General features: G+C 38.6%; 1 protein-coding gene across 1 annotated transcript in view; it reads left to right on the top strand.

The window, feature by feature from the left end:
* The first annotated feature begins 319 nt into the window (after positions 1 to 319).
* shank3a (SH3 and multiple ankyrin repeat domains 3a) overlaps positions 320 to 11,135 on the top strand; it is a 144,758-nt gene continuing 133,942 nt past the window's right edge. Inside the window, exon 1 of the mRNA XM_063874708.1 lies at positions 320 to 371. The gene's annotated coding sequence lies outside the window, so the exon portion shown is untranslated. The remainder of the gene's footprint in view (positions 372 to 11,135) is intronic.

Here is an 11,135-nt window from a genome sequence, read left to right as displayed (position 1 = left end):
CAATACAAACTTGTTCCCTCAATACAATCAAACGACCCCAACGTAATAATGAAACAAGACCCGGAACAAAAGATTTATATAGAAATATATAATAGGATGTATATATGTACTTTTAAACATGTTAGTGATGATCGGTTAGCCTACTCAATTTTGTTCATAAAGTAACCAAGGCAGCCGCTGGACACTTTCAAAATAAAAGTGTCTCATCCGTCGTTAATGGGTAATTTCAGTGAAAATGACCTAGGATGCTTTTATTTTGGTAAAGTAATTTTGGTAAAAATCTGAGTTTGACCAATAGGCGTTAGTTTATCTCGTTGAGTGTGGATTTGGCTAGTCAGGAGTTATCGTCAACATCAACATCATGTGTTCAGGTAAAGCTGGTCCTTACTTGCAATATTCAGTGACATGCTAACTTTGTATTTTTACTCTGTAAACTTATTTTGTCCCAGAAGTGTGTAAATATTAGCCGTCCTAAAGGACCTACGGTTATTCACTTTCCGGTTGGCAGTGACAAAACAACTAGCACACAAATAAAAAAAGAATGTACTTTTAAGTCCTTTATTTACGATACGAAAGGGAAACTCATTTTTAACGTTACAGTTAGCTATAGCTCGGAAGTTGACATTGTGTCATATCAAACACTACACTGTGTAAATAACATTAACGAAGGCTGCATATCTGCAATGATCATTGAGTTGCTCGTGCGTGCTGGCTCACTGTCATATCCAACTGGCAGATTAATTGAGCAGGGCCATAATTAATGTAATCAGTTACACCTGTGGTTTCTCTGCTATGACATTTCAAAACGAGACAAGAGAAGGCCTTAACACTACTGTACCTCACATTTCATCAGGTAAAAACATAGACTTATGGTAAATGCATTCATTTTACATTAATCTACTTTTCAATTAGCAATAGTCTTACATTGATATAATGAATTGACAGGTTATAAGCCTCGTTAAATTCATTGGCAACTTTAAAAAAATGTTTTACCAGCTACTTCTATCATAGATTCAAGACTTCCTGTTTTAAGATGCAGCTATGCAAACCAACTGCAGACATCATGAAGCCTGTTGGGGTTGCATTGCCCCCACATTTCTCAATTCCATCAAAGTAGCAGCCTAACGTCCAAAAGTGTGAGTACATTCAATGATTTTCAGTTCATTCAGCGGCCTCCTTTTAGGTTGGTTTTCATAAAGCCTCATTTAACAACATTTTGTAGATCTATTGTGAAGATTAACTTTATTGATTATTTAACATACTGTTACAGAAATGGTTGTCAGGGGGTACAATCTTTGCTATAGAATTGATCAGTTTATGCTTTTGAGTGGTATATGTCTGTCTGATGTGTTGCTATATAAAGTAAAGTAAATCACTGTTGAGTTTCAAGACATAAAATGTGTATTGGGTGGATGACGCTATCAATCCCTGTAAAAAAAAAATCAGGGAACTGCATCTTTAATCTCAGGTTTAAATATGATGCTTGTTTAAACTGGATGCTTAGAACACATCATCATAAGACTTTTACAGAAAATACCCTGATGCAACTTATATGGCATTGTGTTCAGATGTTATTTCCAAATCCTGTTTGTACTGTGTTGTCACAACCCACATGAGTAAGAATATTGGAGTTCAATTTAGGAGGCAGTCTTTCCATCCATGTCTTATTAAATGGCTCAGTGCTGTGCTCTGTTTTTTTTCTGAGCTCTCCTCCGTGTTTGATATCTCATTTGGCATTCCCTCTGTGCACAGCCCTCGTTATCGTATTCCTATGGAGGGCACTGGCATTTGACACACACACACACACACACACACTCACCAAAGACTCTAGCAGCATTGCAGATCAACTGCCTCTCACAGCATAACTCCTCTCAGTCTCGTTGTGTCTCTTCCTCTCATCCTGTCTCAGATGATGCACCTTAGGGATTACTGACCATCACATGCTTGAGAATTAATTTGATTTGAATCATGTCACTGTGTATCTGTGGTGATAGGAGTGTGTATCTCTGTGTGGCATTGAAGATGACAGTGAGGAGAGACATGGATGTGGCTGGCAAAAGGAGAGCATTTTGACATTAGAGTTTTCTTTCATTTGTTTGAACCCTTTCAATAACGGTTCTCAGGAACATAAGCAGGACATGTCTCTGAACGTATAGCGATTTTTGCAGAAATTACAGCTTCTGCTCACCAGAAGATCATCATGGGAAGTGATTGGGTTCTGTGCAATTGGGATGTACTTCTTTCTCGCTAAATAAGGACCTTTTTAATAGTTGCTGTGCTTGGGAGGGCTCTTCTATCAGTTTTGGTGGAATACATGTCCATTTAAATGTAGTGATAAGAATAGATTGACAGTGAAAGTTTACACAAAGATAGAAAAAATATTTTTAGTGAAACTCAAGCTCCTTTTTATTTTATTTTGGCTAGCCCAATATCACCAAGGCCACGTTTTCTTCAAAGAGCTTTACAATCTGTACATCAAAACAATCTTTCCTTAGGTACTCAGTTTGGATAAGGAAATAATTTACAAGTAATCCGACAAAACAACTATAGTAAAATAACATTCGGAAAAATCATCAGGTATAAAGTCCAAATATAATGTATGATGCACTTTCTGGCTGCTTTCAGCAGCATTTTAAAGAATGCAGCAGATGACATTTACTCAGCTGTGATTGAGCAAGCTTAGTAGTCATACACTTTGTTTTGTTTGCAGTATTTTGAAGTTAAACCTTAAGTAAAGTATGTTCTAACCAATACAACTCAGTATTCCAGAAAGAACAAGTCACATTTCTATCTTTATTTAGGTCTTGCTTACACCTGAATATTTTTAAAAGGTAGTGCTGATACTTGCTTTACTTCTTTGATCCCCTTGGCCCACTCTTATTTGAGCCCCCTTTCTTCAAACCATTGAGCAGTTTTTCAGGGTTATTGATCATCACATGCTTTCTATAGAGAAATGAAGGCCTCTCATATTTCATTGTTATTTTGATCAGCTAAATCCAAACGGCTGGGCCTGTTGTGTTCTGTTGGCGATATACAATAATAAATTGCATATTTATTTTTGTGTGCGGGAAAACATACTCAAAAACATTTTATTCCTGCATAAACAATCAAATTAAATGAGTTTAAAATGTCTCCAAAATCACTTTAGAACAAGCCCCTTCATTACTTTCCCTTCGGTTGCACTAAATAAACCTGGACTGAATTAGTGAATCAACAGTGTTAGCTATTGAAATGTTATTTATAGCCTGTAGCCGGTGTTGGGATGAGGCCAGATGGACAGCCATGATCCTATTATCTCTGTTAGCTCTCACAGTAGAGGGTCTGCATTCCCACAGTACACATGGACAGGTTTGGTTCTGCTGTTCATTTACTCTTTGCAGACCCCTGAGTTCTCTGACTATTCATTCAGGGAGCAGGACTGACCGGTTCATGGTATGTGTCTCCAAAGAAGGATTTTGTTGATCTTTAGTGTTGTGGTTGAAGCTTGCATCAGTGTGTTGTCTTTATAGTGTAATGTGCCTCTCAAGTCATGTTATTCATGAAACCTCCTTAATCCTTTAATGTTGTATACAAACATGTAACATGATGAAGAATAATTTTTCTGAAACATGAGATGAAGTAGAACAGAGGAGAACGAATGCATTATGAAAACTATAGGAATCCGCTTATAATGACAGAAATCTTTAGATCATAGTCACTACAGTAATCTTGGGAGAAGGCGGTGATGAGTGCTGATCAGTGACTGGCTGTTGACTGGTTGTTGACTCATTGGATGACTCGTGCAGATCATTCATGTTAGGAGTGCTGGCTGGGCAATAGAACATGGCTCTGCCACTTGTTATACATCAGCTTTTATACTAGAAATGTATGCATACTGGTGCGGATATGAGAAGGTTTTGCTTTTGTCAAATTGATCGTGAAAGTTCAAATCAACAGACATAGGGTAATAGTTAAGCAATGGTTACATGCTGTCTTACCTGATTCATTAGTGTTACAAAAGGGAAGTTACTAACATGACTGACCAATGACTCATTTTTGGTCAGGTTTTTAAGCAAATTCATATCTTTGACCTTTTTATAGTAGTTCCAAGCCTCGGGCTAGTGTTCAGTGTTGGCTTAAGGAGATCTGATGTAGAAATAGAATATATGCTTGTTTATGAGGTGTTCACCTGAGGCAACAGCACTTACCTTCTCCCGCAGCAAATGGAATGATGAAAATGAGGCGTGATAGGTCATTAAAACAGGTGAATATCACTGAGACCTTGAGAATAGAGATTCATTTTACTTGCACTCGTGTGCCTTTTACAAAAAGCACAGAGTGCATTTTTCTTATGGAAAATAAGAATGTACTCACTACGTGTGAAACTACCACCTGCACAACTTTAATCCAGTGTTTGAACTTCTGTAAATCAATTCAATGCCTTTCTATCAGATACATGGAAGCCAAATTTAAATGGCTAACTATAATTTTGCCATGGTACACAGGTTTTTTCTAGAAAAATGTAGCATGAGGGCGCTAACCACTTGCTGTCAAAATTACGGCCTCGCCCACTTTGCTTCAATGCATTAGAGCGAAGCAGAGTATAATAGTTTCTTTATGTCTTAAAGCTTCCGAGTCATATATTGCACCTTAAACGACAAATCAATCCAGCGTTACGGTTTCTTTTCTAAAAGAAACAATCTAATTCAGAAATCACAGTTTCAGTGTAAGCCTGCTGCCTCTGGCCGCCGGCAGACCAATCGGACGTCGATTTATTTATTCGTAGCTCCTTAATCAAAAAGCTGTCGATGCTGTCTGATGGTCTATTTGACACAGTTTTCATATTTTTAGAGTTATTATACCGTTTTTGATTAACAGAAATATTGTTTTCTGGCATAACTTTACATTTTTACGGGGAAAATCGGCATTTTGGTATTAGGGCACACACTAAAAGTGTTACCCTGTTTTGACAAATCCCTGGTACATACTGTACATGGTAACTGTCCCCTTTAACTACTGTAATTATTTCCTCTAAATATGCTTTCCAGTACTAATCATACAAAATCAGAAATCTCCAAACTTTTCCAACCAGAGCAATTCAAACATTAATATGTTTAAGCATTTCAGAGTGTCGATTGACATTCATCCTAACTGCATCATCATTTATTTGTTATTCTGCATCTGAAACAGGGAACTGGTATGTGTTGACTCGCATAAGCATTTAATATGACAACCATTGCCCTAAGGCATTAAGGCATCAACCAGGACATCTTCATCAGACTCACTTTCAGCACCCTCGATGTTTTTCAGTTTTTTACCACTTCAGCTGCTGGGTGCAGAGAGAGCATGTACAAGGGCAGATAAGATGTGATGTGAAGTAAAAGGCCTAAACAAAGAGTCAAGTGCAAAAAGAGGGAGGAGTGCTAATAGTTGTTAAGTATTTGAGTGGATTCTGAACCAGTTATTTCTTTTGTTTTTCAGGCTTAAGTTCAAGTGAAGAATGAGATAAATGGATTCATTTCTATCTACAATTAGGGTTTAAATGTTTGTTTGCACACTAATCTCTCTTAGTGTGCTTGCCTTTCATCACTTGGCTTAGTCACTATCCTCCCAAATATGCAAATGAAATCATAATTATGCAGACATCTTAGAAAATAGTATGGAAAGGCTGCTTTCCTTCTTGCCTGGTTTGCCATTTCTCTGAGACCTGTGCTTCAAAGTCTGGCTGCTTCCCCAGACTCACAATCCCTTTTTGTGTCTGGCCAGCTGGTTTCAAAGTAATGTGCAGAGGTTTGATGTTAAAGAGCCATTTCTTTCTCCATGCTGGTGTAAAATCACCATCTGTCTCAGTGTCTGCTCTGATTTGAGTGGTCTCTCTGCCAGACCAGCCTGCAGATGTAACCCCACGAGTCCAGCATCATACCCTGTTGCCTTTACAATTGAATGCACTGTTAGGGTTTCTGCCAGTGTATTGCAAGACCGTTGGCTCCAAGTTGAATGCCTGCCGGGCATAAGTATCCTTTTTAAATGTATTTTTCAAATGTTTATTAAACTGAAGTCATAACTCGGTGTGGAGGTTGTGTTGAACACTAGCGAGTGCAGTGGAGAGAGTGAAACTCAGAGATCGAGAGAGAGGAGAGAGAGAGCCTGTGAGTTTATGGCGAGTTAGTAATTATGATTTTATTAAGACTGCCAATCTGCCACTACCACCCATGGGTGTACAGTTTACTTGTTTGGAAATAAATGCTACACCCCTTCAAGACCCCCTGCTGACTAAAGGCTGTGGTAAACTATGAAGCTAGCATTAAGCAGCAACGGCCCAGGCTTAAGGTGGGCTGACTCTTAAGGTGGACCAGCTATTCCCAGGTGAATGGCAGCTCCTCCGAGTGTTTGACTCTTTGCATGGATATCACCGCCATACTGTGAGTAATTCAATGCAATTCTAAACTATCTCTTTAATGATCTTCCTTTAATCAAAGTCTGTCTGTCTGTCTGTCTGTCTGTCTGTCTGTCTGTCTGTCTGTCTGTCTGTCTGTCTGTCTGTCTGTCTGTCTGTCTGTCTGTCTGTCTGTCTGTCTGTCTTTTTTTTGTCTTTGTTTCTTTTCCTCTCTCCTTTTCTTTATCTCTCTCCCTGCCTATCATCCTCTGGGCTGAATTAATGAGAGATCAGTGAGAGGATGTTTACAAGATTAACAAATGCCTCAACACTTTTGTGTATCATCTGTGTCGGTTGGGGTCTATGTTGTCCCAAAGGGGCTGTGAGGATTACACCAGCAACACAATCCCCCACATGCGTTCGTTTCATCACAGCGCTGTATAGACTCATCTCAAACTATTATTCCTCAACAATCAGAAATGACTGCTGGTAGGACTGTCAATTAATGTCTCTCATTCTCTGGCCAGCCCTAAACACATTAATGTCCTTTGCTTCATTATTATAGAGTTATGTATTTAATTAAAAAACACACCCTAATCACATTATAGAGGGAAATGTGTCCAGTTAATTGGAAATGCTGCCTGATTGAATTTTTCCGTTGCTTTTGTTGTTCCTGTTTCTCAACAATGATCCCACAAAGTTGTTAACTTTAAGGGCTATATGCATAGAAATATAAACACACACCAACACAGCAAATTTCACCTCAAGTGCAAAGGAGCGACAGGTAATTACCATTGGTTAAGGGTATTGACGCCACGGAGGGAGAGATGAGAGGATGTGCTCCACTGAATAATTCCTGCTAATTGCTCTCTTCAATACACCTATGGGTGTTTTGTGTAAGGGTTTAGTGTGGTTTACATGTACATGTGAACCAGAGGATTTTAGTGTTAGCTTGTGTGTACATGTGGGATGTGCACATGTTTTTGCCCAAAGGACAGCTATCGTATCTGTCTGCTGTTGCACAGAAAGGCATTTTCAAAACCTTTTAGCAAGCTGAAAGCACTTAACAGTTTCACCATGAACACATTTTAGCTTCTTTTGGTTTCTGAATTACTCTAATACTCATTAAAATTGGCAAATATATTTTTTTGGCTGTAGTTTTTGATGGATTTAGGCCTTATTATCTTATGAATCAGCATTGTATTGTATGAGGGGGAAAAAGTTAATTGGCTAAACCTTCCTGATTCAGGTTTCTTAATTAATCACTGTAACCATTAGTTAAAAACTGACAGGGCACATTCAACATCCTGTTTTTGACACTGAAAAAGGCTACGTTGTGAACACAAATCCATGTTAAAATTGGTGAAAGTAGAGCTTATTAAGTAGAGCTAGTTGTTAACAGCCAGTAAATATATTGACTTGTAATTTGGTCTGCTCAGGCTCTATTGAGTAAAAATAAGCATTGGCCAAAGCTAAATTATGACTTTGCACTGCAAGTGTTTCATTTGAAATCTCAGAGGATGAAAGCATGAGAGAGCCGCTAGGCTCATCGCTGTTGTGGTTCTCCGTGTTCTCTATGCTTAAGACCTTCATGAGGTAAATCTCAGCTTAAGTGGCAGGGCCAACTGCACTAGTGAGCCCTTATCCAAGCTGTTTTGGAATAAGAATGCACTGAGCTGCATCACATATTCACCATGTATCTGCAGTCATACCTTTCTTTATTGTCTCCTCTGTAATTTTGGGCACAGTTAAAAGTCTGGCACCTCTGTGACGGTGCAGGATGTTGTGACCCCTCCCACCCCAGTGCTCGCTGTCTGAGTAGCCTGTGCTCTCCTTTGTCAGTCGGCCCCCTTTACCTACGTCAACATTGTCTCTTAGGTGCATTTGATAATACAGTTATTTTTAACCTTGCCTATTATTCCCAACATCATAAACTATCCACTGCTCTGGGCCCGCTGCCAGTACTGTCACATCAGTTTAATAGGCAATACATCAACACATGTGTGTGTTTGTGTGTGTGTGAGAGATCTGAGATTTTTTGGACGAAGTGGGCATAAAGTACTCTGGAATCACTCGGTGTCCCAGTGCTCATTTTTTTTTTATCAATGGACTACATCTAATACTTGATGTGCACTGAGAAATGTGTGAGACTTAACCTGTGACTGGATTTATACAATCTACAATACATTTAACACCTGTTTTAATGGCTTTGTGATATTTATGAACTCTGAGTAAATACATTAAGGGAAATAAAGACAGTAATAGCTGTTGGTCTGGGGCTCTGCGGCATGCCGCAGCCTGTAGTACTGAGAATGAATTGTACTGTCCTGGCCCTGTGCAGTTATGTTTGATATGCTGCTTCTCTCTCTGCTGCTCAGCTCTGCTGCTCTACTGTAATTACTGCACTTGGCAGACAGTCACGACACATCGACAACAGACAAAATTTGGGTATGGGGAGGGGATGAGCAAAAGAAAAAGAGATGTAGGGGAGGGAAGTGATGTAGTGAGGAAAACGGGTACCAAGTAATGTTTTCACAGATTTTTTAATGAAAAATCAAAACACTAGGAAAAGTTTTAGAGTAAGCCGTGCAAGCAGATGCAGTTGGAGATACATGTTTGTGATTATGTGTGCTTGTCAGTGTGTTACACTGTAGTTGCAGGCTCATCCTAATAATTAGTCTCGGTGGAAGTATTAACTCCTGATTAATCCTTGATCTTCTACATAATATCTCCAGAGGCACATGGTTCACACTGACAAATGTCACCAAAGTGTGACATGTTATACGTAAGTGTAAAGCATAAAGGCTGTTGTGGAGCGGTTACAACTTCTCTCCTGTGATTTAACTTCTTGTCATATTTATGTCAGAAGAAGGAAATAGGTTTTCTGAATCAATGATGCCTCTCAGAAATAAGTTTTCTCATGTATTTACTGGAAATGATGGTTCAGTACAAATTTTATTAACGCTTGATTAAAGTAGAAAGAAAAGAATGAAAAATGATATTCCTTCAAATGATCTCTCAAATTACAACACAGTGATTGTAAAAATGGGCAATATGGCCACCATCTGTCCCTCTCCAGGTAACTGTATATCACAATAACAATATATGTCATGGTTTAGCATATTTTGGATAAAGAGATAATAAAAGAAACTAGATGGTAAAGCCCATTTGTGTGTACTCCTCTCTTGGGCGAATTAAATACTACATTTCTTGACTTTCTAACTAGTTTGATTAGAGAAGTGTGATCACATTTCCTTAGATATTTTAGTTGTGCTATAACAACATCACGATGCATAATTGTATTACTATGCAGAGCAAAAATTCATATCAAATTGTTTTATACTTGCAAGCCATTGACACACAATGCCACACAAATGAAGAGAGATTAAGTCTCTCTCCATGAAGAAACTCTGAAAGGCTGTCACTTTCAAATGATGCCCTGATACCATCTGTGCGTCATTGTTTTGCCAACTCCTCAGATGATGCCTTGAAATCTTGTGCACATAAATGCCACATCTTGTTTGCATAAGTGAGAAAAGAGTCACATTTAAAACATTTCCATCTTCTCGTACACCAATCAACACGGCATTGCACAGTGTAATTCACTTCCTCACAGTTTTTCGGATTCAATACTTTGCTTCCTCTTCATGTCACTGGCATCTATTTGTATGCAAATTAATTGTGTCACATCGGGCAACTGATGGAAGAAGTCTGCAGGGTTTCAGGCATGTGAGGTTATGAATGTGAAGTTGATCATATTCATCACTCCAGTTGTGCATCTTGTGGCATTCACTACCAATACATCTAGAGTGAGAGTCAGTAAAGGGAGATGCAACACACACACAAAAACATTTTAGGCATGACTGCACAGCACTTACATCGACACCTAATTACTGCTCTTACATCAAGCAGCGCTGTTGAATCATGGAGCCATCTACATGACTGATGAGGTCCGCAGTTATTTCAGTATGACATTGATGTGTAGCATGTTGAGTTATCAAAGCCAATAGTTTAAGTTTTGTTTATTCGGCCAACCCATAAGCATGTAAAAGCCCTGTCATACTTTATACAATACACCCATTCAAAAAACAGATTTAAATCTAGCAAATTGTTATTGTATAATTCATTATTGTTGTGTTGTGCAACAAACATCCTGAACCAGTAAGAGACCGACTTTCAGAAATGTAACTTTATGATATACCTGCTTTCATTACTCACTGTGATGGGGATGGGCTGGAGCTGAAACTCTGTGTTTCCTCCTAACCTTTATCTGTTTTTATATCAGTGTAGATGACAGAGAGGAACAGTGAAAAAACGGGGCTGCTGCAGGGCCTGAATAATGCATCTGCAGAGACTCTGTTAATCTCCTTCAGAATCCCGCAGCAAAGATCTCTCTAATGAGAGCATTATTGATGTATTTTTGTTTATTAATGACCACATTCGTATATATACATGCTCAAATGTACCTAATAGAGTTGGCATGCATGAGTTCGGCACTTGTTAGAACTGATTTGATTCAAGCGGCATCTCATCCGAAGTTGTGATGGTAGTTTAGTAGATGGAGGAGCAATCCTGTTAGACTCAGAACTGATCTGCCTACTCAGATCCAGTCTGATAATCACACAGATCAAAACCATATTGTCTGGTGTTGAATGTTTGTAATTGATTTATTAAATGTAGTTAACATAAAGATACTTCAAACCTTTTTTGTTGTTCTTTTAATGAGACCACAGAAAGTGTTGCTGTTAAAATCTGAAAATGTCGTCAAAGAAATGAGTTC

The sequence above is a fragment of the Eleginops maclovinus genome, chromosome 2 (genome assembly GCF_036324505.1).
Source record: "Eleginops maclovinus isolate JMC-PN-2008 ecotype Puerto Natales chromosome 2, JC_Emac_rtc_rv5, whole genome shotgun sequence".
Taxonomy (NCBI): domain Eukaryota; kingdom Metazoa; phylum Chordata; class Actinopteri; order Perciformes; family Eleginopidae; genus Eleginops; species Eleginops maclovinus.
This window is presented reverse-complemented; position numbering and strand designations above follow the sequence as displayed.